Source organism: Poecilia latipinna, unplaced genomic scaffold (assembly GCF_001443285.1).
Source record: "Poecilia latipinna isolate Pla-1442-1.1 unplaced genomic scaffold, P_latipinna-1.0 Scaffold24, whole genome shotgun sequence".
Lineage (NCBI taxonomy): Eukaryota > Metazoa > Chordata > Actinopteri > Cyprinodontiformes > Poeciliidae > Poecilia > Poecilia latipinna.
Window position 1 is genome coordinate 882,307 of NW_015112640.1, and position 10,279 is coordinate 892,585.

Genomic DNA, 10,279 nt, shown 5'->3' on the forward strand with positions numbered 1-10,279 from the left:
TCATTGCTGTGTGTAATGCACAGGGTTTGAAGCATCTTGCTGTGTGGACTGCATCTAAAAAAGGGAAATATCTGCACAGCCTTTAACAAAGTTACAGGTAAGTTAGTGTATTAAGTCCTGCAAGTTTATCTCTAGTTTATAAGAACATCCGAAGGATTACTTATGTTAAGTAACTCAATTTGAAAAAAAGTGAAACTAATTTATTGTTCACAGTGATATATTTCTAACATTTTTTCTGTTATTTTTTTTATGATTATGGCTTACGGTTCACGAAAACTCCATGAAGCGATGCATGCAAGTATATAAATGGAAAGTTTAGTGGATGAAAACTGCATGACGTCACATCTTCATATGTGCACATGATGCAGCTCTTTGCTTTCAACATTTACATGAATAATGTTTCCACTTCCTATGCACTTACAATGAGAGGAGTAATGAGAACACGGTGGTGGTCAGCATGCCCCTGTGAACAATATTTTCAAGATTTAAAAAAACCCTCTTTAGCATTTCATGACATGTTTGCACTATGCAAATACATTAAAAGTGTTCCCATCAAAGCAAATTCCTTTGTAGGCTAAAGGCAGAACCATATTTGTAACTTATTAAATTGAGTTCAGCAAAAAAATAAAAAAATAAAAATCTCAAATCTTCATATTCTTCCATATTATTTCCCAGCCACTTTAACTTTTTTAATGTGTTCTTTACCACATAAATAATAAACCGGAAGGCTTTGTTTCTGAGAAATTTCCCACACAGCTGCAGTGAAAATGCTTTGTGTTTTGCTAATCCACTTATATCAGCGCAGATGGTACAAACCAGTTCCCGTCCTAAAATCCCAAGAAACAGGAGAGATTCTGTTATTGTTTAAGTTCGACTTCTGCTCGGTCACTTAGGCCACTTTAAACCGACATAAGGTAAACAATTGTCTCCAGAGACGTAACTGTGCAGCCTCTTGGGGATGCTGCCTGCTGTGTGGGGGGTCCAACGCCTGGCACACTTCCCCTGACCCCAAGGTTATCGCCATGGTAATCCAGGCTACAGCACCCGAGAGGAATGATGGCTGCTACTGGGTGATGCCCGGGTAAATTTAAGGAGCTATTCCTTCCTTTGGGTTGCTGAGGAGTCGCCTGCACTTTTCCCAGTCTCACATTAGAAATGATGTACTACTAATGATGTTTTGTGAGGGAATCAAACCAATATTACAACAATAACAACAACAACAAAAACTGCTTTGCCATTTCAGGAATTTCCAGTAAAACAATGTATGCTAATTGGGGATGGAGGGCTGTGGAGAAGTAAACATTTCTCCTCAAGAAAAAAAGATGAATTAGATGAACTGAAACTGTAAAATCTTTACTCATACTACAGTTGCGCAAGCTAAACAGCAACGCAGAGCTGTAAATTCGCAGCTGCGTGTGAAACTATCCATGTTCCTGACATGTGCAGCAGAGAAGCTCTGTTTGGGTTGAGACCTGGGTCACTTAGATTTCTCTTGGCAGTTTTATATACCCGGCGGTTGAATGGCTGATCTTTACAGTGATGCTCAGATGTTAACTGTCTCTGATTGAAGGGTTAAAAGCATGCTGTGATGGCATGTTGCTCGCTATATTTATGTTTGGACCCCGGCAGCTCCATCTGACCGCCGCTCTGCGTGGATCCCCTCTGAACCGCGGAGGCCGGGCTAAGTCCTCCACGCAGTTAGGCTCCCGTGTGTTGACATTTAGAAAACCAAACACTGCTTTGCGGGGGAAACATGAGCCTCACTTGCGGAGAATGAAGAAGAAGAAGAAGAAGAAGAAGAAGAAGAAGAAGAAGAAGAAGAAGAAGAAGAAGAAGAAGAAGAAGAAGAAGAAGAAGAAGAAGAGTATGTGGTAATAAAAAGAGAAACTAATGAAGGAAATACCCCCACGCCCCATAAGATGAGGGGGATGAGTTTCAAAGCTGCCCTCTCTCGCCATTCCTTCTTCCTTCTCCGAGTTCAGGCTGCAGCAGCTGATAGTCGTTTCAGCTGGGCTTTGCCCCAAATCAACTGTCAGGGAAAAATCTGTTTTCAATGAGGCTGTTTCCTGTGAATGCAGGAAACAGGCCTGCACACAAAGCAAGGCAGTGTGGCGTAACTCGTGAAGGTACTGAACTCCTTCAACTTCTTTGCCGCGCAGAGCCTGCTGCACCTCCTCGTTCGCACTGGTTGCATTTCAGAGACACAAGCGCCTAAATAGATGTGTATTGTTCCATTGTCATTTTTGATTATGTGAAAAAAAAAAAAAACAGAAATGCCCTTAAGTGGGAACATGTGGACACCCAGTTTGAATGGATTCTCATATATATATATATATATATATATATATAGAAATATGTACATCTGTTCATGTTGCTATTCAGATTTCAAAAACAATGATTATGAAGCATGTGGGCAGATTAAATACTGCCCTGAATGTCTGAGCACCTCTGCAAACCACTTATCCAAACATGACATCAGTATTTTTTTATCCGCACTCCTCAGCTCCTCGTACCGCCGTATTCTGTGTATATTTCTGATCCAAAAACCAGCAGCCGGTGTAACACAATATTTCCCGGGGGACACACTCACCGCATACCAAAACAGGCTTCAGGGAATCAGACTCAGCCCACAGGATGTCACAGGACCCAATAGCTGCTACAGCAGACTAAGATTTGCAGCCAGGATTTATGGTCAAAAGCAAAGGCTGGCTAACTTTTTTTTTTTTTTAAACGTATAGTGACTTGTTGAAAAATTCATAACTTTATCAAATTAAAACCACACTCTCAAATGTGGGTTTTGGGGACTTTTGTTTGACGTATCCAAACAAAGTAGTGAATAATTAGGAAGCGGGAGAAAAATAATACATGGTTTTCTGACTGTTTTTAAAATTTAAATCCCAGCACGCAATATATTGATTTAAATTCAATGCAAACAACTGCAATGAGAAGTCGTGTTACTGGTAAACAGTCTGTGAGTGTGTAATTTAATCACAGTATAAATCCAGCTGTTCTGTGAAGACCTGAGTGAATACACAAACAGAACTGAGGTGGTTTTTCCTGCCCATCAGACCTGCAAGAGTAAAATTACAACATTCGGTTCTCAGCTTCCACGCGAGGCATATTCTGGTTCAAACTTATTTCCTGTTTAGTGTCTTAGAGATGTGTAGTGACTATTACTAAGGGTTCAGATGACGGGTGACGTTTCTTGGTCAGAAAGCACCTTGTTGTTGCTCTTGCTGCCTGATATAGAGCATTTTACTTTAAAGGAGTTTGCAGAGATCCATGACTCAGGTGGGTGAACTATCAGCCACTCACTTTACCTAAATGGACGAAAGAAGACTTTGTTAAAAGAAAACTGTTTGGCGTCCTAATNCTTCTGTTAATTGCTGACCAACTTTTTGTCTTACTTCTCTGGTATTCTTACAATTTGTCTGTAGTGATGAGGTTCAGGTGTTTAAGATTCGAAGACCTCCTTCCCATGACCCTAATATTTTGCTCCATCCATAGATTAAAGTCTGGACTTTGACTAGGCCACTCCAAGACTTGAATACAACTTCCAGAAAGAAGACGCATGCTACTAAAATTGGGAATAGTACAACCCTACAGTAAGTTATTGTCGGTTCATATGCAGTTTCTGAATAGTTTGTTATTGTTAGCACATCAGTACAAGGCAGTGTTGTGCAGCTCCCACCCTCCCCTTCCTCCTAACATCCTGGTGTAAAAAGCTTTAGTGAAAGAAACGGGGCAACGGACCACTTGCTGAACCCCACCTCTAAAAATCACAGCGATCTGCACTGTGATGTTCGCACAGCCGTGACAAGCTGCAACAAGATAAAGGTGATAAAAGAAGACAGAAAACGTGCAGAATGAAAGTGGGACTCTCAGTATAAACACCGAGGGGGAGACGTTTGCCCCTGCAGCTCATCTGGTTTTGGTTAAGACCACGTTGCTATTTTTGCTCTGATATGTGATATTTTAAAAAGCCCTTATCTTCATCATGCCAATAATTTACTGACCAACTGGACATAAAATAAGGCCACACAAATGCTCCCTGACTGTTTTTCGAGAAAGAAAAGAAAATCAGCAGGGACTGCGACCAAAATCCGATACCTAAATTTGAACAATGTGTAAGATAATAGCTTCAGTCTCCCTGTGACCGCAGAGCTGTATTGCTGCATGGGGACTCTGACCGATGGAGGGAGTCCCAAGCTGCTCAAATTCTCTCCCTGCCACAGTGTTTAATCACAAGGCCACACCAAGAAGAAACTCCCAGTCTGAACCCAGAGAAAAAGCATCTGGTACACCACAGCTGAGGTTCTCATGTTCAAATATAGACAAGAGCAGGAGGCATAAAAGGAAGAAGAGAGCACATTCTTTCCCAGCCGAAGGTTGCAGCACACACCCTGAAGCCTGGTCCAAAACTGTTTGGCTGTGTAAAAAAAAAAAAAGAGCATCTCTCCTCCAACCCCCCCCCCCCTGTGAAAAGCTTTGTGGACAGAATCCCCCTCTCCCACATGGGAAGTTGCAGAAACCTTCACTTTGCGTAGCTTTCAGCACTCAGGTTCTCTCCCTAAAGCTATTTATCAGTCAGTCAGTCAAGTTTGTTTGTGTGGTACATTTCAGCAGCAAGGCAAAGTGCTCTGTCATAAAGACACCACACAGTAAACCAATAAGCGTTGCCATTGTTGCACATGAAAATGTTGGTCAATGTTTCATTTATTGTGCTTCAAAAGCACATCTGAACCAGTGGGGTTTTTAGTCTAGATTTAAAGGAATCCGTTGTGCATTCATTCCTGTCCTCGGTGGGATTTAGTGCTTTTATGCTAGTACCTGTTTTGCTTATTGTGAAGGATGGGGTATATGTGAACCTGGGACAAAGTTTTAGTATTGCAGGAATAACACAGGATTCAATCGGGCGGATGTTTTGAATGATTTAGGGGTGGTGCTTGTGGAGTCCACAGTGAGCCCACATCTCCCTCATCGCTCCAAGATGCAGCTCACTGACTGGTTGCTAAGATACAAGAGGCTAATGTGAGCACCTGGAAGGTAAGATGAGGTCTGTCCCACCAGAACAAAAGATAAGCATGGAGCCTGACCGGCATGCAGCAGAGAGAAGAGTGTTGGCCAAGATGAAGACTGATGATAAGGATCCACATAAGAGAAGGTTTAAAGCATTAATCATATTCATTTTCACAGCTTTGACAGTCCACTTGTTAGAAAAACATCATTCAACAAATAATATATTGTCTACGTTTTGTGTTAATGCAGTGACAGTAGTATTCATTTTATCTGCATAAACAAGTTACAACTAAAATGTTTATTTTACCGGTACCATTAGGAAAGACGGCAAGCATAATATACAAACACAAAATATGACAAAATGCAAAAAAAAAAAACAAGTAAAGGAGAAACAAATGAACTTATTGAATTTGTGATATGTCAAAATTGACTGAATATAAAAAGGACATCCACAGAGTCTCTGAGAATCTATCTGAAGTGAAGTGATTCAACGTTGCAGGATTCTGCCACCCAATGTGTGCAGAAAGGGAGGATGGAATAAACAGGATAAATGTTTGCTCTTGCAAAAAAAAAAAAAAAAAATGCAGATAAGAAATAACCACTGAATGGGTAGGCAATTTTAGCTCTAATTTCTGCAAGAATGCAACAAAAATACTATATACATAAAAACAATAATGTCTGTCAATATATTTGTGTCTGGATTTCAAATAAGTAATATTTTTGGCTTGTAGGTACATCTTACAGACTAACAGCAATGGTCTAATTAGTGCATCCATTTGCGATGGAGACATCATTGCTGTGTGTAATGCACAGGGTTTGAAGCATCTTGCTGTGTGGACTGCATCTAAAAAAGGGAAATATCTGCACAGCCTTTAACAAAGTTACAGGTAAGTTAGTGTATTAAGTCCTGCAAGTTTATCTCTAGTTTATAAGAACATCCGAAGGATTACTTATGTTAAGTAACTCAATTTGAAAAAAAGTGAAACTAATTTATTGTTCACAGTGATATATTTCTAACATTTTTTCTGTTATTTTTTTTATGATTATGGCTTACGGTTCACGAAAACTCCATGAAGCGATGCATGCAAGTATATAAATGGAAAGTTTAGTGGATGAAAACTGCATGACGTCACATCTTCATATGTGCACATGATGCAGCTCTTTGCTTTCAACATTTACATGAATAATGTTTCCACTTCCTATGCACTTACAATGAGAGGAGTAATGAGAACACGGTGGTGGTCAGCATGCCCCTGTGAACAATATTTTCAAGATTTAAAAAAACCCTCTTTAGCATTTCATGACATGTTTGCACTATGCAAATACATTAAAAGTGTTCCCATCAAAGCAAATTCCTTTGTAGGCTAAAGGCAGAACCATATTTGTAACTTATTAAATTGAGTTCAGCAAAAAAATAAAAAAATAAAAATCTCAAATCTTCATATTCTTCCATATTATTTCCCAGCCACTTTAACTTTTTTAATGTGTTCTTTACCACATAAATAATAAACCGGAAGGCTTTGTTTCTGAGAAATTTCCCACACAGCTGCAGTGAAAATGCTTTGTGTTTTGCTAATCCACTTATATCAGCGCAGATGGTACAAACCAGTTCCCGTCCTAAAATCCCAAGAAACAGGAGAGATTCTGTTATTGTTTAAGTTCGACTTCTGCTCGGTCACTTAGGCCACTTTAAACCGACATAAGGTAAACAATTGTCTCCAGAGACGTAACTGTGCAGCCTCTTGGGGATGCTGCCTGCTGTGTGGGGGGTCCAACGCCTGGCACACTTCCCCTGACCCCAAGGTTATCGCCATGGTAATCCAGGCTACAGCACCCGAGAGGAATGATGGCTGCTACTGGGTGATGCCCGGGTAAATTTAAGGAGCTATTCCTTCCTTTGGGTTGCTGAGGAGTCGCCTGCACTTTTCCCAGTCTCACATTAGAAATGATGTACTACTAATGATGTTTTGTGAGGGAATCAAACCAATATTACAACAATAACAACAACAACAAAAACTGCTTTGCCATTTCAGGAATTTCCAGTAAAACAATGTATGCTAATTGGGGATGGAGGGCTGTGGAGAAGTAAACATTTCTCCTCAAGAAAAAAAGATGAATTAGATGAACTGAAACTGTAAAATCTTTACTCATACTACAGTTGCGCAAGCTAAACAGCAACGCAGAGCTGTAAATTCGCAGCTGCGTGTGAAACTATCCATGTTCCTGACATGTGCAGCAGAGAAGCTCTGTTTGGGTTGAGACCTGGGTCACTTAGATTTCTCTTGGCAGTTTTATATACCCGGCGGTTGAATGGCTGATCTTTACAGTGATGCTCAGATGTTAACTGTCTCTGATTGAAGGGTTAAAAGCATGCTGTGATGGCATGTTGCTCGCTATATTTATGTTTGGACCCCGGCAGCTCCATCTGACCGCCGCTCTGCGTGGATCCCCTCTGAACCGCGGAGGCCGGGCTAAGTCCTCCACGCAGTTAGGCTCCCGTGTGTTGACATTTAGAAAACCAAACACTGCTTTGCGGGGGAAACATGAGCCTCACTTGCGGAGAATGAAGAAGAAGAAGAAGAAGAAGAAGAAGAAGAAGAAGAAGAAGAAGAAGAAGAAGAAGAAGAAGAAGAAGAAGAAGAAGAGTATGTGGTAATAAAAAGAGAAACTAATGAAGGAAATACCCCCACGCCCCATAAGATGAGGGGGATGAGTTTCAAAGCTGCCCTCTCTCGCCATTCCTTCTTCCTTCTCCGAGTTCAGGCTGCAGCAGCTGATAGTCGTTTCAGCTGGGCTTTGCCCCAAATCAACTGTCAGGGAAAAATCTGTTTTCAATGAGGCTGTTTCCTGTGAATGCAGGAAACAGGCCTGCACACAAAGCAAGGCAGTGTGGCGTAACTCGTGAAGGTACTGAACTCCTTCAACTTCTTTGCCGCGCAGAGCCTGCTGCACCTCCTCGTTCGCACTGGTTGCATTTCAGAGACACAAGCGCCTAAATAGATGTGTATTGTTCCATTGTCATTTTTGATTATGTGAAAAAAAAAAAAAACAGAAATGCCCTTAAGTGGGAACATGTGGACACCCAGTTTGAATGGATTCTCATATATATATATATATATATATATATAGAAATATGTACATCTGTTCATGTTGCTATTCAGATTTCAAAAACAATGATTATGAAGCATGTGGGCAGATTAAATACTGCCCTGAATGTCTGAGCACCTCTGCAAACCACTTATCCAAACATGACATCAGTATTTTTTTATCCGCACTCCTCAGCTCCTCGTACCGCCGTATTCTGTGTATATTTCTGATCCAAAAACCAGCAGCCGGTGTAACACAATATTTCCCGGGGGACACACTCACCGCATACCAAAACAGGCTTCAGGGAATCAGACTCAGCCCACAGGATGTCACAGGACCCAATAGCTGCTACAGCAGACTAAGATTTGCAGCCAGGATTTATGGTCAAAAGCAAAGGCTGGCTAACTTTTTTTTTTTTTAAACGTATAGTGACTTGTTGAAAAATTCATAACTTTATCAAATTAAAACCACACTCTCAAATGTGGGTTTTGGGGACTTTTGTTTGACGTATCCAAACAAAGTAGTGAATAATTAGGAAGCGGGAGAAAAATAATACATGGTTTTCTGACTGTTTTTAAAATTTAAATCCCAGCACGCAATATATTGATTTAAATTCAATGCAAACAACTGCAATGAGAAGTCGTGTTACTGGTAAACAGTCTGTGAGTGTGTAATTTAATCACAGTATAAATCCAGCTGTTCTGTGAAGACCTGAGTGAATACACAAACAGAACTGAGGTGGTTTTTCCTGCCCATCAGACCTGCAAGAGTAAAATTACAACATTCGGTTCTCAGCTTCCACGCGAGGCATATTCTGGTTCAAACTTATTTCCTGTTTAGTGTCTTAGAGATGTGTAGTGACTATTACTAAGGGTTCAGATGACGGGTGACGTTTCTTGGTCAGAAAGCACCTTGTTGTTGCTCTTGCTGCCTGATATAGAGCATTTTACTTTAAAGGAGTTTGCAGAGATCCATGACTCAGGTGGGTGAACTATCAGCCACTCACTTTACCTAAATGGACGAAAGAAGACTTTGTTAAAAGAAAACTGTTTGGCGTCCTAATTATAGTTTTTCCAAGCAAAGTAGGGGACAGAGCAAGCATGTGGCAGAAGATGCTCTGATCAGACAACAAAACCTGTAGAGTGTCAAAGTGGACAAAATAAATCTAATCATTCTATCCACATTTAAACAACAGCATAGAAAACTTTGTTGCATTGTTTTTTTTTGTTTGTTTTTTTTTTAAGCAGTTTAAAGCAACTTTAGACCAGTGTAAGGATTACAACCTGAACTCAATAAAAACCCCTGTTTTGTCAGCATTCATCAACAGGGCCCAGAGTAGACAAAGGTTGCAGACATCATCCTGTCTAACAGCTTCTCAAACTGGAGTCCCTTCCTGTCAGGAAGACAGCTCTTCCCAGACCAGTTCTGAGGTATAACATCAAATTATCCTCATCATTGTGACTGTTCATGCCAAACATTAAGCATTTTGTAGAGATGCTAACTGAGGTTGTTTGCCAGAAGGTCAGTGTGACCTGCCTCAGTTAGCACTCGGTGAGTTGTAGCAATAATCATACACTTTGACAGCATTTGTCACTTCTGTTGGTCAATAGGTTAGTTTTTTCAAAATCCAAGTATGTTTTAAATTAAACACATATCACACATTCTTGTGTTTTTGCTTCTGCATATTTAGTTTTTATTTTTATTTTTATGAAATCTCTTCCTTGTCGGGATCAATTCAGAGTTTTGATGAGCCTGCTCCACTGGCCTGACCAGCAACCGCCTGATATTATCAGGAACCACTGATAACATCCAAACGAATGAGACTGTAAAGTTACAAAACTACTCTATTAAGTGTAAAGTAAATGAACAAACCAGGTTCCAAAGAAACAGTGAACTTTTCCAAGAAACACCCCTAAAGATCAGCAGATGTTTTCTTAAAAAAAAAAAAAAGAAAAGAAATTATAGACACTTTTGACGTTTTCTCCTCTTTCTAAAGTTTGTATGAATTGTTTTCAACACATTGTTTTACTCTGGCTACTTTGTGATTATTTTTGAAAGAGGTTCATGACTCTTCCACTTTATGATTATGTGTTACTTTGTGCTGGTCGATTTTATAAAATTCCAATAAACCTGACAAAATGTTGAAAAATTAGAGGTACAAATACTTATATAT

The 10,279-nt window shown here is 40.1% G+C and overlaps 1 long non-coding RNA gene across 1 annotated transcript in view; it reads left to right on the top strand.

The window, feature by feature from the left end:
* Positions 1 to 1,150: 1,150 nt before the first annotated feature.
* LOC106950134 (uncharacterized) overlaps positions 1,151 to 10,279 on the top strand; it is a 16,515-nt gene continuing 7,386 nt past the window's right edge. Inside the window, exons 1-2 of the long non-coding RNA XR_001425555.1 lie at positions 1,151 to 1,160; positions 5,160 to 5,164. This is a non-coding gene — a long non-coding RNA (uncharacterized LOC106950134). The remainder of the gene's footprint in view (positions 1,161 to 5,159; positions 5,165 to 10,279) is intronic.